The sequence below is a fragment of the Humulus lupulus genome, chromosome 1 (assembly GCF_963169125.1).
Source record: "Humulus lupulus chromosome 1, drHumLupu1.1, whole genome shotgun sequence".
NCBI classification, from domain to species: domain Eukaryota; kingdom Viridiplantae; phylum Streptophyta; class Magnoliopsida; order Rosales; family Cannabaceae; genus Humulus; species Humulus lupulus.
The window spans coordinates 232,562,729-232,569,682 of record NC_084793.1 but is presented as its reverse complement, the minus strand read 5'-3'; positions in this window follow the sequence as shown (position 1 = coordinate 232,569,682).

Here is a 6,954-nt window from a genome sequence, read left to right as displayed (position 1 = left end):
AGATGTTGACTCCTATCTATGGATAAAATTTAACACGAACTAAGTTTTCAAAATAAGTTCCTGGTTTTAACCGGGTCATAAAACTTAGAAGTTAACTTAAATTTATTGATCGTGGTTCTTTTTAAAGAGCTCGGGATATGGATAAAAGTTAGCACGAACTAAGTTTTCAAAATAAGTTCCTGTTTTTAACCGGGTCATAAAACTTAGAAGTTAACTTAAATTTATTGATCGTGGTTCTTCTTAAAGAGCTCGGGATATGGATAAAAGTTAGCACGAACTAAGTTTTCAAAATAAGTTCCTGGTTTTAACCGGGTCATAAAACTTAGAAGTTAACTTAAATTTATTGATCGTGGTTCTTTTTAAAGAGCTCGGGATATGGATAAAAGTTAGCACGAACTAAGTTTTCAAAATAAGTTCCTGGTTTTAACCGGGTCATAAAACTTAGAAGTTAACTTAAATTTATTGATCGTGGTTCTTCTTAAAGAGCTCAGGATATGGATAAAAGTTAGCACGAACTAAGTTTTCAAAATAAGTTCCTGGTTTTAACCGGGTCATAAAACTTAGAAGTTAACTTAAATTTATTGATCGTAGTTCTTCTTAAAGAGCTCGGGATATGGATAAAAGTTAGCACGAACTAAGTTTTCAAAATAAGTTCCTGGTTTTAACCGGGTCATAAAACTTAGAAGTTAACTTAAATTTATTGATCGTGGTTCTTCTTAAAGAGCTCGGGATATGGATAAAAGTTAGCACGAACTAAGTTTTCAAAATAAGTTCCTGGTTTTAACCGGGTCATAAAACTTGGAAGTTAACTTAAGTTTATTGGTCGTGGCTCTTTCTTAAAGAGCTCGAGATATAAATAACGGTTAGCATGGACTAAGCTTATATAAAAAAAAAAATATATATATATAAGTTAAGATTGCCAAGTAAATCGTCTCGAGGTGAAAACACCTCATGAAAAGGTTACAAAGACAAAATAAAATAATTAAAAATGCATAAGAAGTGCCCTAAGCCCCATCCGCTGGTCCTTTGGAGGTCGTGGTCTCGCCCTGCTCCGCCGCGCTAGAGGCTTCCCCGGTCTCCGAGGGCGGTACCTCTCTATTTAGGCGGGCTTGGAGCTTCGGCAGCATAATAGCCCAGAGGTCCGGCGGCATAAAAGAGAAGTCAGCATCCGGGTTATGGGCCCAGTAGTGATAGAATAGGTCCTGCATGGACTGCTCCGAGATGGCCCGCTCGGCTTCCAAAGCGGCCTCCAGGGCGGCCTGGGCCTCGGTCTTCGCTGCCTCGAGATCTGTTCGCGAAGTGGCAAGGGAGGTTTCAAGTTCTCGGTTCTTTGAGCGGCTCCTCTCTAGCTCGGCCTTCGAAGCCGCCAGCGCATCTTTCGCCGCCTGAGCTTCCTGAAGGGCGGCCTGGCGCTCAGCCTCCATCTCCTCTAGCTGAGCCTTGGTCCTGGCGATACCTCGATGTACGGCAGCAATGCCCTGCAAGAAAGGAAGGATAAGTTAGCTAAGTGGAAAAACAAGGCATTGTGTAAGTGTTAAAGCTTTAAAAGAAGTGGGGCAGATTACCGTTAGGGTCATGTCCATCGAAGACTCTATGACTCGGACCGGGCTCGTTGTTTCAATAGCCCGGAGATCCCTCTCTTTGAGCTTGTAGAAGCGGCCGACGGCATAGCTCGCCGACTCATACACCGTCCCCTGGAATGCTTCTGGGATCTTTTTCAGATCCTGGGGGTCGACCGGGATGCGTACGTCTGGGGCTGCCACGCCCGGAGTCCCGACCTCCAGTACCACGTCCTGGGTGGCTAATGGAGATCGCTGGGGCGGCGGGGGCATGTGTCCTGCTCCGGCAGCAGGAAGGATTGCCCCCCCGACCTGGGATGGCGGGGTTTTTTCTTTCTCCTTAGCCGGGGATTTGGTGGAGGCCCCGGCCGCGCTCTTAGACTCTCGGAGCCTTTTCAACCTTGGCCCTGCTGGGGGATTCCCGCCGAAGACTACACCCCGCAGATTACCCCCGGGCTGAGACATCTCTTCTGCCAAAAAACAAAAACATGGTTAATACAAGTTAGCAATCATGCAGAAGTTAAAAGCAAAAAGTATACGAATATTAAGGGAGCCCTACCCCCCGAGCTGGAAGAGCCTAGGACAATTATCTCATGAACTGGCGCGGGTTCTAGGTCCGGTTCTGACTCGGGGCTGGATTCTTCTACATACTGTCTAAACCCCGGGGCATAGGCACCCCTCTGAAGTGATGGCCATGTGCGTAAGTTGGTCCCATACTCCTCAAAAAGGATCGACCTAAAAGCTAGGGTGTTATCTACTACTACGGTACCCCTAGGCCGGCTCTCTTGGTGATCCAGCACGAGCCGGTCAACACAATGGAGCAGGAGTGTATTCAGGTCCGGGTCCCTCCCGTGACGCTGGACGATCTGCCTAGGATTGAATCTAACCAGCCAGGGGTCTGCGGTGGCCCTATCTACATTCTTAAACAAATAAGGGTTACCTTGGCCGGAAGGACCCGCGGCTGCTCCGATTTGGATTCTCTCCTCATCCATCCCTTGAGCGACCTCCAAGGTCCTCTTTCTATTCCTCACGAGCGGAACTTCAGCCACCTCCTCCTCCTCGTCTTCCTCTGCCGCGACCTCCTCCACGGTGATAGGCCTGTTGTCGCGGGCTGGGGGCGGCCCCCGAGGCCTCTTCAGGTTTAGAGTCTGGTTTGGGAAGATCAATTTGCAGAACACCATCGTCTCGTCCGTCACGAGCACGCGGTAGTCCTTTTCGCTGGGGGGCAGGCCCGCCAATGTGTCATACTGACCCCCGAGGGTCGCAGACTTTTCGGTCCTTGCGTAGATGGCTGCAAGATTGGCTGGAGTCAGGGTGGAATACGGGAGGAGCTAAAATAAAAAAAAACACTCAAAAGGCGAGCTAAGGTCAGGGATCACTTACGAGGGCGATTAAAATAATGGTGCTCGCAATTCCGGAACCCAGTTGACATGAAGAACTGGTCCTTGAAGTCATTTGGATGGCTTGGAAGCTCGATGACCGCCGCTGTATTAGGAAAACGGGTTAAGTAGTAGAACCCGTCACCTCGCCCCCGCTGGTCCGGGCTGGCTTTGAGGCAGAAGAAATATAGAATATCCGCAGGAGTGGGGACCTCCCACTCCTGCTTCTTGAATAAATACCTCAAGCCCGCCAGCAGACGGTAGGAGTTGGGGGGGAGCTGAAATGGGGCCAACCCCACATAATTCAGGAAGTCGGCGAAGTACTGATACAGGGGAAGGAAGGCCCCTACCTTGAAGTGTTCGCCGCTCCAGGCCGCGAACAATTCGTCGAGTGGCGTGCAGCTCTGCTCGCCTTCCGCAGCAGGTCGGGCAATCACGGAGGCTCTCCCCAGTGGAATGTTGTGGGTGAGGAAGAGTTTGTTGATCTTCGCCTGGTCGGTTACCTTTGAGATGATTCTCTCCGCCTCAAAGAATGCGTCGGGGGCCACCTCGACCTGCTTCTCCACGGCCGGCCCGAAGTGGGGGATCGGCGAGCTTGACATCACCGCCTTTCCTTTCTCTTGCTGGGAAACAGAGCTTCCCACGTTCTTCTGAGGCAGATTCCTTTTTGGAGCCATCTGGTCGCCTATCGAACAAAAGAAAACACTTTAGAAAAGGCGACCCAAGCAGAAGGACGAAGCAATTATTATTTACACGAGCTGAGGTAAGCCCAGCCCATGGAGAGTGGAACCACGCGGTTCAATGAACACGTGCCCATGCTCCCAACAGATCCCAAATTACTCGGAATTCATGTGTCAGGGGGTTCAGAGTAAAAATTTGCCTTGGGGGGGAAGTTTCAACAGACAGAACGTTGCAAAACCGCTTTTGAGGCGTATCCCCTAAGCTACCCGGTTTTGCATCCAAAGTTCCTAAAGATCCTAACCAGAAATTGTTCCTGAAGAAGCATCTTGAAACCCATACTCTAAGGCGATTTCCTACAACAAGTGTGCCCTAGCCTAGAAGGGGCTGTCACCCTCCTACCCCCGCAACCCAGAAAACCCTTGCATGCGGCTACAGTAAATTTTTTTACCTAAGCTACAGTGGCATGTTTTCAAAATGAACAGGGTCAGAAAACTTACAGTATATGGCTGGATGGTAAACGAGAGTGTTGCGTTGGTAGGAGCCTCGTCGGTGCAGTAGCTTCCAAAGCTTTGGAGAAACTCGTGCGCCTAAGCTTCTTGAACAAGGAAAATGGTGGCAGTAGAGTCGAGGGTTTCGTTCTTCTGAAAGTCAGAGAAGGAAGAAGGAGAGAGATTTGGGAAATTTTGGAATGAAGGGGTGGCCCGTGCATAGGGTGGCCACTCCCTTTTTATATAAGGGAAGGATCACGTGAAGAAGGCTCTTGGATGGCCCTAGTGAGGGATCCGAGGCCTTCCACTCGAAATATGAAACGACGGCTGGACAATAGGCTAGGCCATTAAATGCGGTTCTCGTAAAACGTACCGTCACCACCCACGACGTTCCACGTATCAGACGCCTGCACAAAGAATGGAATGTGAAGGGTTGTGGGGAAGTCTAAAAGCCCCTACTATGGTCTCCTATATATGACGTCATATACCACGAGCAGGGGCTTGGGGGGCAGGTGTACGCCCTGGTTTTCCCACGGGCTTATTAGCAGGTCGAGTCTCGGACTAATCATGGTTTAGTCGGAGGACTCCCCCAAGCCGGAGATCCTGTTTCTAGATCGTACCTTCTTAGCTCGAGGGATCCTCAAAGGCTCGCCAAGGGCCCCCAAGACTGGAGGAAGGCATCAGAAGACCTGAAGGCTGAAGGTCGGTTCAGGGAAGCAGCTCGTGGTACGAGCTGGCCATGGATCTCTGACCCTTTGTAAAGTCAATACACGCAAGATAAACGTGCATATATCTGACATCACGTGTCCGATATCCCCCTGACTTCTCGGACACGCAGCAGGAACGTGCGCATTCAGACACCCACGGCTGTGTTGGGCCGTGCGGCCCATTATCTCCTTACACACTGATTAGACCACACTTATGTGTCAGGTTTAGGAATTAATCATAATCGTCACAGAGTTGATATGACAAATGGTAAGGTCACGGGATGACCTCCCTACCAACTTCCAGGTGCCTTCTCCTATAAATATGGGGACCCTGGGAGTTGATAGGGGTTGGGAAAAATAGTCTCCGAAGAGCCATATACTTTGTAAACCAAATACCCAGAATATATGAATAATATTGACTAGTGGAGTAGAAGGATTTTAACCTTTGAACTACTTAAAAAACGTGTCTGGAGTCACCTAATTCATTCTCTAAGATTTCATATCTGTGACGGTTCTACTTTCAGTACTAATCCCTTTCTTTTCTTCTCTTAATTACCTGTTGGCGAAGAACCGCGTCAACAATACTTATTTCAAGAAAGGAATAAGAATCATTTTAATTTGTTAACATCATCATGTAACAGAATGTTTAAATTGATTAAATTACTATTTTGAAACATAAAGTAGTTATTTTGTGAGATTTATTCTCAAAGAACAAAATTGTCTATTAATTTTTTATTTATAAAAAAAATAACAAAAATAGAAATCATTACCCTTATAAATAATTGAAGGTGAGAAACATTTCAATTCTTTTCTCTTTTTATCTCACCAAATTCTCTCTTTCATTATTTTAATATACATGTGTATGTATGTGAATCATTACTACACAAATGATTCACATTTAACTTAAGTAAACATATCATTAAGTTATTTCTTATCATTTTCCAATAATTATTTGTAAATGTCTTCATATTACTATTATTCTTATTGCAATTTAATATTGTTATAATTTATTTATTTTTCAAGTGATTACTTTTCTCTCCGAACAAAATACAAGATGATAATGCGATTAAAGATATTTAATGGGTGGAGCTTTATCAAAACTTTAGATGGTCTTCCTTTAGCTTATTTTCTAAAAAAAATTGTTGAAAGTTTTTACATCTAAAGTAACAGAAGATTTGGCTTTACGTTTTAGATCTTTATATTATACACGGGGTAGTTTATAGAAAAGAATGGAACGGGTGGAAAAGAATTAAAAATAGAAATAACAAGAGAGTATTTGTTATTAGTATTTGAATTGGCCATTAAACAGATTACACAGTTAGAAGAAATTCCACGATAACAATGAATAATAATTTGTGTATAAATATAAATGAAATTGTTCTTTTTCTTTTCAAATAAATAAATAAGAGGAGACATTTATTCAAAAAAAAAAAAGAGGACACATGTATTAAGTCTAAAATGATGACTCGTAGTTTGCACATCGGCAAAAACATAATTTATGTATAATATTTATGGAAAAAAAATCTGCTATCTTATTATACTATCTCATCCTTGTCCACCATAATTTAAGACACCCCATCTGATTTAATTAACTATTAATAAAATTATTTGACAACGTTAAAGTGAATTAATTGAGCTTTCAATTATCTCTCATCAATTAATGCTAATCTCTCTCTCCAATAATAATATCAATTTATTTTTAAAAGAAAAATAATCTCAATTTAAATTTAGCAATAATATCCATCAGTTAAATATAAAATTAGTTGAAAATCCTTATTAAAATTTAATCTCAATTAATTAAAAGTCTTATTTTTTGGTGACATTTGTCAAAAATCCTTATTAAAATTTAATCTCAATTAATTAAAAGTCTAATTTTTTTGGTAATCAATCACGTTAAATGACTAAAAAAATTTAAAATATTTTTGGAAATAAAAATAAAATAGAAAACTACATTAACATTATTGCTCTCAACGTTAAAGGAAATAAAATACATAGCATTTCTTTATAAAAGTTAAAATTTGATCACAAGTCATTACTGACATAACATAACTATATGTGATTTTTTTTTTTAAATGGCACTTACATGTATTATTCTACAATAAAATAGGAGTGAAGAAATAACGTTTTCTTATGCAAAATA